The sequence below is a fragment of the Cupressus sempervirens genome, chromosome 8 (genome assembly GCF_028749045.1).
Source record: "Cupressus sempervirens isolate cs-2001-9-10 chromosome 8, ASM2874904v1, whole genome shotgun sequence".
NCBI lineage: Eukaryota > Viridiplantae > Streptophyta > Pinopsida > Cupressales > Cupressaceae > Cupressus > Cupressus sempervirens.
In genome coordinates, this window is record NC_143125.1 from 357937161 (window position 1) to 357951922 (window position 14762).

The window sequence follows — 14762 nt, forward strand, 5'->3', positions numbered from 1 at the left end:
ATACATGAAAGGATTTATCATAAGCTTTGTACTCATAGGATTTACATTAGCCCAAAATATAAGCCCATGAGAAAACCTTAGAGAAGGATTAATCTTGTCTTAAGAGACATAGTCAAGACTCAATTGCAAAAATTGTTAAATGTTAGTTTATAATACCTAATCCCTAATAGTTAGTGGATTCCTCTACTAGTAATTGTTCCAAAGAAAGGTGGAAAATGGAGAGTTTGAGTAGATTATAGAGAATTGAATTTAGCCACTAAAAATACCATTTTCTATTGCCATTCATAGATCAAGTCCTTGATAATTTAGTTGGAAAAAAGTATTTCTCTTTCCTAGATGGTTTTAATGGCTATAATCAGATCCAAATAGCTCTAGAAGACCAGGATAAAACTACTTTCACATGCCCATGGGGAACCTTTGCATACTCAATCTTACCTTTTGGCTTATGGAATGCACTAGCTAAATTCCAAAGAGTTGTTATCAATATTTTTCTGTCATATCTATTGAATGCATGGAAATATACATGGATGAATTCACTACCTATAAGGGCACTTTTGAAGAAGCTAAAATGAATTTTTAGAAGGTCCTCAAATGATGCAAAGACTACAATATTTCTCTAAATAGTGATAAATGTTTCATGATGATGGAAGAAGGTGGTGTATTGGGTCATTTCATTTTTCATCACAAGGCATTCAGATAGATCCAACAAGAATTGAGGTAATCAACACTTTGCCTACTCCTGAGAAGTAGAAGGATGTGAGAATCTCTCTTTGACATGTTGGTTATTGTAGATGATTCATCAAGGATTTTAGTTAAGTTTCTACACCTCTCTACAACTTATTGAAAAGGAGTTTGAATTCTCTTTGTACTCTAATTGTGACAAGTCTTTCCTACAACTTAAGGATGTTCTCACAACAACACTAGTATTGAGAGGTCCCAATTGGGAATTTCCATTTCATATTCACACAGATGCTTTTGACTATGTCATAGGAGAAGTGCTAGGATAGAAAGAAGTGATAGAACAAGCCATTTATTTCATCAGTAAATATTTGTAGGGAGAAAAATTTAATTATATTATGATAGAAAAGGAATTTCTTGCAGTTATTTATGCACTAAATATGTTCAAGCATTATATTACTAGTTATGAGATATTTTTCCATATTGACCATTCAACTATTAAATACTTGATGAATAAATTTACCATATCAGACATACTAGCTAGATGGTTGATGCTAATGCAATAATTTGATATCATCATTATGGACAAACCTAGAAAAGAAAATGTAGTAGCTGACTTCCTATCTCATTTACATGCACCTGAGGATCTTACAGTCATTGATGAAAATTTTCTAGATGAGCATCTATTCCTACTATTAGCACAAAATCCATGGTATGTTGACATTGAAAATTATCTAACCATAGGGAGGACAACATCTCACTTTTCTCCCAAGTAAAGGAAATTGTTAGCAGAGAAAAGTTTTATTTTTTCTTGGATTGCTAGATTTATGTTCTACACTGGTCCTGATCAAGTGATGCATAGGTGTGTAAGAGAATATGAAACATATGATAGCCTTTTGGAATGTCATTATGAACCATTTGGAGGTCATTTTTTTGCTAAATGAATGACTTTCAAAATATTGACCATAGGATACTATTGGCCAACACTTCACAAGGATGTAGCTAGGTACACCAAGAAATGTGATATATGCCAACAAATGGGAAGGCCTACTAAGTTAGATGAGATAACCCTATCACCATAGGTTTCTATAACACCCTTTAATAAATGGCGGATCAACTTTATTTGACCTATTGAACCTACTTCACAAGGTAAATCTTATATTCTAGTTTATATTGTTGATATCACCAAGTGGGTAGAAGATAAGCCTATTAAGCACCCTAGGGATAACAATGTTGCTAAATTCTTATATGAATCCACTTTCTCTAGATTTGGTATTCCTAGAGAATTAGTATCTAACCAAGGTGGTCAATTCACTTCAAATCTTAGCATTTCTTTGATCTAGGAATATAAAATTATGCATTGAAAATCTTCTCCCTACCATCCACAAACCAATGGCCAGGTGGAGGTAACTAATAGGGTACTTGAAGAAATTATTACCAAAATAGTGTTAGTTCATGAAAAGGATTGAGCAATGAAACTTCTTGAATCACCATGGACCTATAGGACTACATGGAAAACCATCACTTTATTCACCCCTTTTCAACTTTTTTATGGTAAGTCAACCATGATGCCTATGAAATTTGAGCACAAGAATTTAAGGAAAACACTAGAATTAGATTTAGATCATACTACTACCCAAATGGATCAAATTTTAACATTGAATGGATTAGATGAATTGAGGAAATCGTCCTCGCATAATACAAAGATGGTGCAACAAAAAAGAATACAATGGCATGATAAATTTATAAAGGATAATTTTTTTTGCAATTGGTGATTGGGCCCTTCTTTATGATTCCAGATATGAACATACCCCTAGGAAATTTCAAATAAGGTGGTTGGGACCATATGAGATTGTTGATGTTTTTCCCAATGGTGTCATTCAATTGTCAATTGTTGATCCTGTGTGTTTCAAGTTTCTCGTAAATGGACAAAGGATTAAGATCTATCATAAGTCTCAAAGTAAAAAAGAGTTCCTGCAGTAGTTTCAATCTAGAACGGATGAAGAAACTCCTATATCATCTTGACTTAAGCATTTTGCTCATGACTATTCTTCTCTTTAGAGTTCAAATCATTTCATAATAATAATTTCTTGCTTTAAGTACATTCTCCATAATAAATTCTATATTTCAACCTCACAATTTCCTCTCTTTCCATCTTTCCACCTCATAATTCTCCACCAATGAATGAAAAAAAATTTCAGCCATCAACACATTTCTAGGTTCATACATACTATTTATGGTATATATTTCATTTTTTTAAATCATTTTTATCAATGCTCTTGTCACATGTGCAGTTGTGGAACCAATTGCTCAATTAAGTTTTTGATTAAGTAAAAAAAGTTTTACAGGGATCCTAAAACTTGAAAGTATTGCAACATATCAAAAATAGAAATATTCAATTAATTCCAGCATAAACAAAACAACTTAACAAAAGCCAACCATAAAGACTAGCCCACGACCAGGAACAAAAAACTAGCAAAACTAGAACAAAAGAGAACCAGCTACACTAGGAAAAAACAACCTAACTATCAATTCTCTTTTTTAAGAACCTACAGGGATTATGTAGCTTATATGGTCTTCCTATTGTCCATGTCCTCCTAGTCCTAGTTCTAAGCATCCACCTTGTCCCTTGTCTCTTTTGGATAATTCTTAGCCTACCTATTTTTTGGGTTGGACTCGTCTAGAATTTCCCCACCAAATCCAACACTAATCAGTGATTCACCCAGGCTGTTAATATTTTTGTTTAGGGTATTTAAGGTAGCAATCACCTGATTCACCAAGTTGTGGTAGAAGAACTTTATCCTATGGACTCTTTGTTCAACCTTTGTGATTCTATCCTCCTTGTCTGCACTATGATCTTGGATGTTAATATGTTTTTGGCTTTCATCCTAGCTTTTGTCCTCTTCATTGTGCCCCTGGTCGTTGCCTCTATTTTGGTTACCTTCCTGACTTTTTCTCCCCTTGAGTTCTTCAATTTCATGAAATAACCACTTGATAGACCAAAAATTGTCTATCATTCTATTCCTAGCATTGTTCAAAAGGTTAAGTTGAGTTTCCCTTGCATTATCTAAGATCACAACTAGACCAGGATCAGTGAGATCATCATAATGGGTTTTTCCATCAATGTCCTCCATCACTTGAATATTCAAAGGCTCCCTGACAATCCCCAATTTGGCTTTATTCAAATTAAAATTCCTCCAAGACCTCCTCCTATTTTTTGTTATCACCTCCCCACTCTCTTTTCCCAGAATGTCAACAGTTAGGGAGGAAGTGGGGCTAGGGCTAGGAATCTTAGGCATATGGTCTTTAGTGTCAAAGGCCTCATTTGCTTTCCTTTTCTTAGGATTCCTCGACATGTCGACATAATCCTCCTCCTCCTTTTCACTATCCTTCCCCTTCTTCTCCTCCTTCTCATCATCCTCTTCCTTCTCCTCTTCCTCTGAATCAATTTCCTCTTCATCCTCATTATCCTCTTCCACCTCTTGAGGCTTAGGCTTAGGAGGAATGAGGGGTAAACCTCTTGGGCTCTTTTTATAGGGAATTTGGGTAGAGGCTTTCCTTTCTTCTTTGGATTTAGAATCCTCTTCCTCCAATTTTATGCTCTGTACTTCCTCAGAGTCTGAGCTCCCTATTTCCTAAGAAGAACACCCAACATCACCAAGGGATTGCTCACTTAAGTTGGGGGGAAGATAGTATTCTTTTTTTTTATGTGATTATCATTTTTTTTATATGGTATTCTCTCCAAATCTTTTCCAATCATGCCACATATCTAGTTTTGTGTATGATGTAACAACTCTTATCTTTGCAAATCTTTCCTCATATCTAGTTTTGCATATGATGTGATATCTCTAAAGAATTATTTATTTTGCATATTATTTTCTAAGGTGGCTTGTACATGAAATCTAAGGAGATAATTATGAGAAATTAACTCATGATATTGACAACTTAACTCTAATAGAATTTTTCATTTTCTTCTATGATTATTGTCATTTTCATTTTCGCGTTTTAAATTGTTTTTGGCTAAAATCCCTTGTTGTGACCTTGAATTCATCTATTCCTGTGATAATTTTGTCTTGCATGTGTTTTGGTACTCTAAGAGAATAGGAGGAGGTTTGGTTCACCATGAACCTACATTATATAATGTCTTATTGGGGGATCAATCATGCAGGCCACATTTTCAAGCCAAGGGTCAGCTTGACTACATTCAGAACCTTACCAACTAGGATGATGAAGTGGATACTTAAAATTTGAGAACATTAAGGAATGATGTAGCTATGGTTAAGGGATTAAGGGTTCCATTCTCTGAGGAAATTTTAGTAGAAGTCATGGGATTTCCACAAGAAGGGAAAGAGTTTTTAGAAAGTTTTGATCCCACAACTACTAGAGCTTAATTTATATTGCATACAGACCCACCAATGGGCATTGAAAAGAAAAAAGGTATGAATAGATTGTCATTGCTAGAACCCTACACATATTGTGTGACATATATCATAAAATATTTTACTTGTAAATGGTAGAAAAAATTGATGCATTCTATTCATTACAAGTTTCTAAGTTGCCTATGCCATGACAACCAACCAATGAATGTTCTCAACTTCCTATTCCATATTATGAAGAAGAGGGATTCACTCATATAGGGAGGTAATATTAACATTGTTTCTCACCATTATTCAATTAAGCTAATAATGGAAAAGGCATTATAGAAACAAACAAACATGTTATGGGAAAATTTTCTTTTAGGAGAATTTGATTAACAAACCCTAAGTCATATAGGGTAGAGAGTAGGAAAATGGGTTCACAGTGAACATGGGGTTACAAAGATAATTGAAGAAATGGAATCAACATCTTCTTTTGGGAATTCTAGAATTTCTAGGCATTAAAACCCTGAGAATTCTCCTGGAGCCTCTACATCTAGGTCAAACTAGGCTAAAGGCAAAAAGAAAGTCAAAATTTCTGAAGAAAAGACTATACTCTCATTTGTAAAAACTAGGTCTTCTATGAGAGAGGAATAAGAAGAAAGAGAAATGCCCTCTAGTTCTTGTCAAAAGACAAAAGAAGATGTTCCTATGGCCTCACCCATTTCCAAAAACTAGAAAAATCCTATAAGAGAAAAAGAAATGCCAGTACAGAGAAGCTATAAGGAGAAACACAATTTGTCTAGAAATGAACCACAAACTAGGTCAAAAATTAATCTTGAATCTTTTGAGCCACTTGAGCAATGGATAAATGAACCTAGTAGTCATCAATAAAATTTGTCTGTTTCACCACCTAAAATTGAAACAAAGTAACCCTCTGTAGATGAAAAGGGTGAAGAATGAATAGTGATTGAAGATGATTATGTTCTAATGAACATAAATTTAGGTTTTAGAGGAAGGGTTCATCTTTACAAGAACCCCAATTATTTAATGACCCTATGAACTCAGAAAATGACAATGTGTCAGAGGGAAACTTTCCTATGGAAGAACACATCCCAGAATCATCTAATATAGCATCAAGAAGAACATTTTATGGAGAAGATTTTGGAGTTGACATGAGTTTCATGAATGAAGTGGTTGAACAAATACTTAAACAAGGTTTATACATGCTAGCTTTAGTTTCTCAGTAGTGAAGACATATGCTCTAGAGGTTAGTGTTCCAATTAATAATAATATTGTTGCTCTAAATAAAACAAGAGGAAACCTTAATGAGAATACCACATTAGGTGCCTCTCATTATAAATCACTACTCTTTGATATTTCTTAGTTGTCCAATCAATTAACTTTGGAACAAGAGTAGTGGAATTAGAAACATAAGAGGTTGAATTAAACCATTGATATTCATTATCAAGATCATTTGGAAAAGGAGGAAGAAGTAGAGAAACTACAAACAAAGCTTACCAAGGTAACTTCAATGATACATTAACTTATGATTTGTCATTCTCTATCTCCTATTTATGCATTGTTCCTAAAAGAACACATCTTGTAGTATCAAATGACTTGTGTAATGAGGGATAAATATCCATCCTTGGTTGAACCCCTTGAATTTTCTCAAGCTTTGCATATTTCTTTTACATCCATACAAAAAATTTTGTGTGAGCTTTTCTTCATAACTTTGCAGTGCTTGATAATAGAGAATGGAATCCCTTGTTGTATGTTGGTGATGTGCATTTAAGAGCCTTGATGTCATGAATATAAAATGAAATAAGTAGGGAAGTACAGGTTAAGTCTTATAGGGAATTAGAGGAAGAAATTCCACTATTTCTAAGGCCTAAAGCTATAGATCCAAAGACATGCTATTATGACTAGTTAAAAGTTGCTCCATTAGATACAGGAAGCCACACAATTTATCCCCTTAGAGATGCAACATTTGATGAATATGTTAAAATGGCTTAAACTGAGTTGCCTAAGGCTATGAAATAAATATAGTGGTGATGGGCTAGTATGACCAAGGATCTCAGAAATAAAGAGCCATATTCACCCCTTAATTTTATCACAGCTAATAGAAGAGCCCCTTGGTACATAACATTAGGCAAAATTTGATAGAGTTCTTGGATTCCTCTCACCTTCCAGCCACCCATGTGTATTTCTCCTTTGCTGGCCAATGTCCAAAATCTAGATGATTATGATATGGCAAGATAGGTGAGAAGAATGGAAAAATATAGGAAAAAAAAAAGGTTTTACTAGAGCTTTGTAGAAGGAGGTACAAGACAAAAAATTGATGTAGATTATAGAATACCGGCCAAGGTTAAGAAGTTCATGTTTGCTAGAGGACTAGGAAATTTTGTTTTTTGGGGGAGATGATGAGACCAATTAAGGCCTATTCGGTTCATATTTTTAAATGTTTTTATTACTAAAACTTGAGAAATTTATGAATTTTTGATGGCCTTATTCATACTACTTATAATTATACTATTATATGTGTGTGTACTTTGACATTTCTAAGATTGGATGAATACACTATATATATATTATATGGTTACATAGAGTGGAATGATGTATCTTTCTATCATGCATTGATTGGGTAGTTCTTATTGTATCCATGTGATAAGAGAAAAGTTGATATGAGAAACTTATTATGAATTTTATCTTGGATATGTATTACGATTTTTGTATGTGCACAGTAATCTTTTATAGGGAAATGACAAGTCAACAATGGAAGAAAAAGTCAATGTCAAAAGACAAAGTGTTGATAAGAAGTTGGTTGACTGCTTTGAGTTCATAATGATCCCATAATTTTTTAGCTATTAGTAGTTATTATTATAAGCTAAGTCAAAGTAGTTATTAATCATTATGGAATAGATCTAGAAGCCATGAAATCCTAAATTCATGTGCAAATTAAGTGCAACCTATTCTTGTATTAAATGATGTTGGTGTGTCTTCAATATTGTCATACCCATGACATTGGAGGAGCCTAGATTTAGGGAGTTTTTTTTTATGTTGATGTTATAAATAAGCTAGAGTTTATATTCCTAGGTTAGTTTTTCTAGGAGGAATTCTCTTTTAATCCATTAGTAGTGATAACTAAAACTTTATTGCTACAATATGTACTTATGTGTTGCTCATGAATGAAATGATATTTACAGTTCTTAATCTTTGTGTTGTTATTCATCCAGTCTTCTATGGGGGCCCACATGGGAGGTGAAATTAATTCATGGATAGGTAGGAATCAGTCTTCCATTTTAATAGCATAGAAGCATTTTAGAGCTCTATTGCTCCTACAACCAAATGGTAATATAATTGTTGGTTGTTTCCTACATCATAATAAATAGTTCATTTTCATGCTTGTAGCATTGTTTATGAGTACTATGATCAACTAAAAATGGTCACCTAGACTATTTCCCCTCTTCTAAACATTTTTTTCTAAATTAATTCATCATTTGCCTAGACCAAATTGCTAAAATCAATTAATTTTATTATAACCTATAGTTTGACTAGGCTATCATAAGTTCATTATTTGATTAAAAGAACATGTCCTCTTTTAATTAAATAAAATTTCCCATTATTCTAACCCACTGAAAGTGCACACATAAAGTCCTTTTTCTATTTTACAAATTAAAAGAAAAGGCTTTGTGATTTTTCTCTTATATGGGGAGTCAACTTCTATTTTATTGGTTGACTTATGTGTGCACATGGGTCACTCCTATTTTAAAACTACACCCTTGATCTTCCATCATCTTGACCTTGATCTATACCATTAGTATGACTTTAAAAGAGAGAGAGCTTTACCCCTCAAAGGACCCACACTCTTGAGTACAATTATGTTGCAAGTTTATCATTTGAATTCTTGAAGAGAATTTGTGGAGAACTTACATTTCTTGTCTACATTCTCTCATACAATAAAATTTTAACTTAGAATCATGTTGCATGTTATTTTAGCTTCTGTTTTGCAATGATCGTCACATAGCATAACTAGGCTGGTTGGTAATACTTTTTCATCTTGGTTACTATTGCTGCACTTTGTATTTCATCTTAGCTTGCTTAACATTTGCATTGCATCTTTGAGGAACTCCTTGTGGACATTTTAATTCTTGCATCTCATCTTTGAAACCTCCAATTTCATGGTTTACTATCAAGAAGAGTATCTCTAAGGCTCAATTGAGAGCCTTCATTTTTGAAGCATACTCTCTTACACTCCATGGATAGGGAGCTCTAAGCTAGCATCCAAGCATTCCAAACTCATGGAATCACTTAGATAGAAGGGTTTAGAGTGTGACAAAAATTGATTGCACATTTTTGGTGCCCATCATGGGGTAGAACCTCCTCATTTTTCTCTTTAGGTCACTTCATTTCTTGCATTTTTGACATTTTTGCTCATATTTTCTTTTTTTTACCATGGGGTAGAACCAAGTTGTTAGCTCCATTTTATTGCTTGCATTTTGATTAAATTATCATTTCTAGTCTTTTATTGTATTGTATTAGATATAATTAAGTGGTTTTGTAGCTTTTTCACTTTGGTTTTAAGGCTAACCCTTGTGCAAATTGGTTTTCAATCTACAACCTTAGGTTTTCAAAGATTTGATCATATCTCCTAAATTGCTTGGATTTCAGTTCTATTTTTTTTTGCAAGTTTGGCATCCATCTGAGATGTCTTAGTCTAATTTTTAGATCATTTTGATTTGATTTATGTCTATTATAATTTTTTCTTTATTTTTCATAAAAATTCATTTTTGGTCATAAATCAATGACTTTTTTATAAATATTTACATTTTTAGAAAGGTATCAGAATTATACAGGGGGTTTTTTCTTTGTGTTTTGAATTTAGAATTCATATTAAGGATCAATAACACAATTTAATAAATCTATTTTATTTTGACAAATGGGTCCCTAGGGCACAAATGAAGAGATATTGCTAAATTTCTTGCATTTTTAGAAATCTCTCTAGTTTTTAGTAGGGGTCTCTTCTTTTTATTTATATTTTTGGAGCCAAAATAATAGCAACAAAATCAGATCTTGATAACTAGGTCAAAAGCAAAGAGTTAAAGGAGATCATTTTGTGATTAGCTTGCACTTTCTTTGCATACACTTGGTTGGAAGATATCTTGGATTTTTCTTTGGAAACTAGCTACTTTAATTTGCAGGTCTTACTTATTTTTTCTGCCCTAACCTTGTTGTTTTGTAAGGTTTGGATACTTAATTGCCAAAATAAAAACAAAAAAAGAGCAGATGTCAAAGCTTCAAATGCATAAGGGCTACTAACACTTGTTTGCAAGGGCTGCCCAAAGCATAAAAACCAAACTTTCTAGTATTTATTTTATTCCATGTCTAACATTCTACTATTTTCTTTATTTCCCAGGCATATTAAACTTGTGATTGAGATTCTTTAGTGATAGGAGAGTATGCTCTTTACCCTTGTGGTGAATCAAAAATCTTGACTCACCTTTGGACTTCAAAAGAAAGGGGGTAGTTGAAACTTCTTGGCATGTTTGGGTAAGTGATAAAGATAAGAGAATATTCTCTTCATACGTATGGTGAATCAAAAATATTGACTCTTGAAAGTGGATCCAATCTATGGTAGTTAGATTCCTTTAGCACACTAGTACATTTGGGTTCATTTTTTGACCTTTATTGGTTGAATTTTCGACCCAATTTTTGACCAAATTTTGACCAAATTTGACCAACCCATTGGTCAATATTTTTTTGGTCAAAATTTCAAACAACTCATTGGTTGGTCAAAATTTTGACCAATCTATTGGTCGAAAACCCACCAAAGCCATTGTTTAAGTCCATATAGGAATTGGTCAAAATTTTGACCAACAAAGGTAGAAAAGAAATTATGCATTGGTGGAAATTTTGACCAAAAAAGGTAAAAAAAATTTAAGCGTTGGTGGAAATTTTGACCAATGAAGGTGGAAATTTTGACCAAGAAAGGTAGAAAAAATTTTAGGCGTTGGTGGAAATTTCGATTAACAAAGGTAGAAAAAAATTTAGGGGTTGGTGGAAATTTCAACCAACAAAGGTAGAAAAAAATTTAGGCATTGGTGGAAATTTTCACCAAGAAAGGTAGAAAAAAATTTAGGCGTTGGTGGAAATTTCCACCAACCAAGGTAGAAAAAACCCAGGCATTGGTGGAAATTTTGACCAATGAAGGTGGAAATTTCCACCAACAGGTAGGTGTAAATTTTTTTCAAGCATTCTATAAAATAGTTCACATGTCTTTCCTATGATATGATGTTTTACATGCATCCTACACTCTCTCATCTAGCTGATGATGGATTATGCAGAGTGATCTGAAACCATGATCCTAAAAAACACACACAATCAAATCCAAAATGAACTTGCACTACAAATGGATTGTGGAAATTTGATATTGTTAATTTTGCATGCATGTCTACCAGGACAAATATATGTTTAAGTTGTGATTGTCTTGGTAGACATGCATGCAATTTTACCAATATCATATTTCCAAAATCCATATGTAGTGCAAGTTCATTTTGGATTTGATTGTGTGTTTTTTAGCATCATGGTTTCAGATCACTCTGCGTAATCCATCATTAGCCGGATGAGAGAGAGTGTAGGATGCATGTAAAATGTCATATCATATGCAAGGCATGAGAACTATTTTATAGAATTCCTAAAAAACACTAACAATAACTAATATGAAGAATATATAATTAGTTATATGAATGAGAAAAATCATTTACCAGTGAGTTGGTCAAAATTTCAAGAAGCAAAATTTCAACAAATGGGTTGGTTGAAATTTGGTTCAAAAATTGGGTAAAAAATTTGACCAATAAAGGTCAAAAATGAACCCAAATGTACTAGTGCAAGTATGCTTGCCAAGTTGACTCTTTGAGTTTGGTCATCAAGTCACCCCACCAAAGTGCCTCATCAAGGTTAGTCTTTAGGTCTGCTCATCAAGCTTCCTCACCAAGTCAGCTTGCCATCTCGCATCTCTAAGTGGCCTTGCTAAGTCAGCTTGCCAACTTGCCCCGCCAAGTTGCCACTTTAAGCCCACTCACCATGTTAGATTGTCAGGCTGACTCCCCAAGTCAACTCGCTGAGCTGAGAATTGAAGTACGCTTGCCAAGTTGACTATTCAAGTGCACTCACCAAGTTGACTCAGAGTTCATTCATCAAGTCACCCCACCAAAGTGCCTCATCAAGGTTAGTCCTTAAATCCACTCACCAAGTCAGCTCACCAAGTTGCCTCACCAAGTCGGCTTGCCCACATGTCCCACCAAGTCCCCAAGTTCACTCGCTAAGTTGTCAATTCAAGTGCACTCACCAAGTTGACTCTTTAAGTTTTCTCACCAAGCCCATCCCCTAGGTCAACTCTCCAAGTCAGCTTGCCAAGTCACTCCCACCCAAACACCTCAATGATTTGACTCTTTTAGTCAGCTCACCAAGTCTATTGTTCAAGTATGCACTTCAAGTCGGATTGCCAAGCCAACCCACCAAGTCATGTCACCAAGTTGACTGTTTGAGTATGCTCACAAAGTTGACTCTTTAAGTTCACTCATCAAGTCACCCCACCAAAGTGCCTCATCAAGGTCAGTCTTTAAGTTAGCTTGCCAAGTCACCACACCAAGTTGACTCACCATCTTTCCCCACCAAGTGGACTCACTAAGTCGGCTCACCAACTTGCCCCACCAAGTCGACTTTTCAAGTATGCTCGCCAAGTTAACTATTTGAGTTTGGTCATCAAGTCACCCCACCAAAGTGCCTCATCAAGGTCAATCTTTAGGTCTACTCATCGAGCTTTCTCACCAAGTCAGCTCACCATGTCACATCTCTAAGTGGCCTCGCTAAGTTGGCTTGCCAACTTGCCCCACCAAGTTGCCACTTTAAGCCCACTCACCATGTTAGAACATCAGGCTAGCTCCCCTAGTTAGCTCACCGAGCTGACAATTGAAGTACGCTCATGAAGTCAACTCTCTAAGTTCACTCACCAAGTCTTCCCCCTAGGCCAACTCTCTAGGTTAGGTCACCAAGTCACCCCCACTTGCCCCACCAACTCGCCATGTTAGCTCGCCAGGCTAACTCCCCTAGTCAGCTCACCAAGCTAACAATTCAAGTACACTCACCAAGTTGACTCTTTATATGCACTCATCAAGTTTTCCCCCTAGGTTAGCTGACCAAGTCACCCCTACCTAGTCACCTCAATGAGTCAACACTTTAAGTCAGCTCACCAAGTCGGCTCACCCAGTGGTTTTACCACCTTACCTCAGCAAGTTGGCTCATTATGTGTGCTTGCCAAGTTGCCCCACTAAGTTTCTTCTCTAAGCCCACTCACCATGTCAGCTCACTTGGTCAGCTCACCAAGTTGACTATTCAAGTATGCTCACCAAGTGGGCTCACCAAGTCACCCCACCAAGTCATGTCACCTAGTCGACTGTTCAAGTATGCTCACCAAGTTGACTTTGAGTTCGCTCATCAAGTCACCCCACCAAAGTGCCTCATCAAGGTCATTCTTTGAGTCAAGAATTACAATTTATAAGAATTACTAGTCAAGACTTTATCATTGACAAAATTCATCTATTACTCAAAGAAGTATTTAATAGTGAAACACTACAGAAGACTAGACACATTTCAATAACTTCACCTATATAACTACAACTCCTCTAGTTTAGCAATCCTTTCATTCAATTTTTCTTTCTCGTAATCTTGTTTAGAAGCCTAGAAATAAAGAAAATATGCAATTGTCAAATACATTCTACAAGCTAGGTTGACAATAGCACAATTCTCTAATGAGTTATTCTTCACCAATATATTGATATGATCAAAAAAGACAGAGTGTTAACCATGATGAGATACTAGGTGCAGACAAAGGAGAAATAACATAAAGAATAAAACTAAAGTGCTCTCATTACAAAGCATAAGACTGATAGTCTATGTTAAGGCCCAAAGAACACACACACAGAGACAAGAAAGCATACCTCAATCATGCTCCTAATTTGATTAACTCTTCTCTGAATAGCCTCCTGATTCGTTCCATCACTAACTATTTTTGTTGAATCTTTTGTCAGCACTATCTTGGCAATAGTTCCCAAAACCTCATTCCCAATAGTTTCAAGGGCCAGCCCCACTTCATCTCTAATGACAGTGCTTGCATTAAAATACATGGTTCAGATTATAGTTGTCTATATTACTGAATAACATATTAGGAGAATGAACTTTGAAATGACAATCCTAAGCTGACAACTTACTTTTTGCACTCAATTTAAACTCATGTTCAAAATATTAAAAAGGCTACTTCATTATGGCCTATGAAAAACTAACCAACCTAATTAACATTAGATAGAAAACTGCCATGATAAATGATTGAGACAAAAATTTAGGGTTCAATTGATAATCATACTACTAAATAATACTCAATAATACCTCCAGTTGACACGACAAGTTGGGGGGCAGGGTGGGGAAGTGTTTTAAACTACTCTTAATTAATTTTCCTTCCTTCAAACTTTAGAACTCCTTCAGCAGACCCTTGAAACCTACAAACATTTAGTAGACCCAACCGTCTCTCTCAATGATGATAAAATTTTATTGAAGGAATATCATTTTAAACTGCCCTTGTCATATGATTGTTCCTTGCTAGGCTACATGTTAACTTTGTTTCTCTTTAAATCTCTGATAAGCATTTTGCATGCTTCTCACCCCAGTTTACAT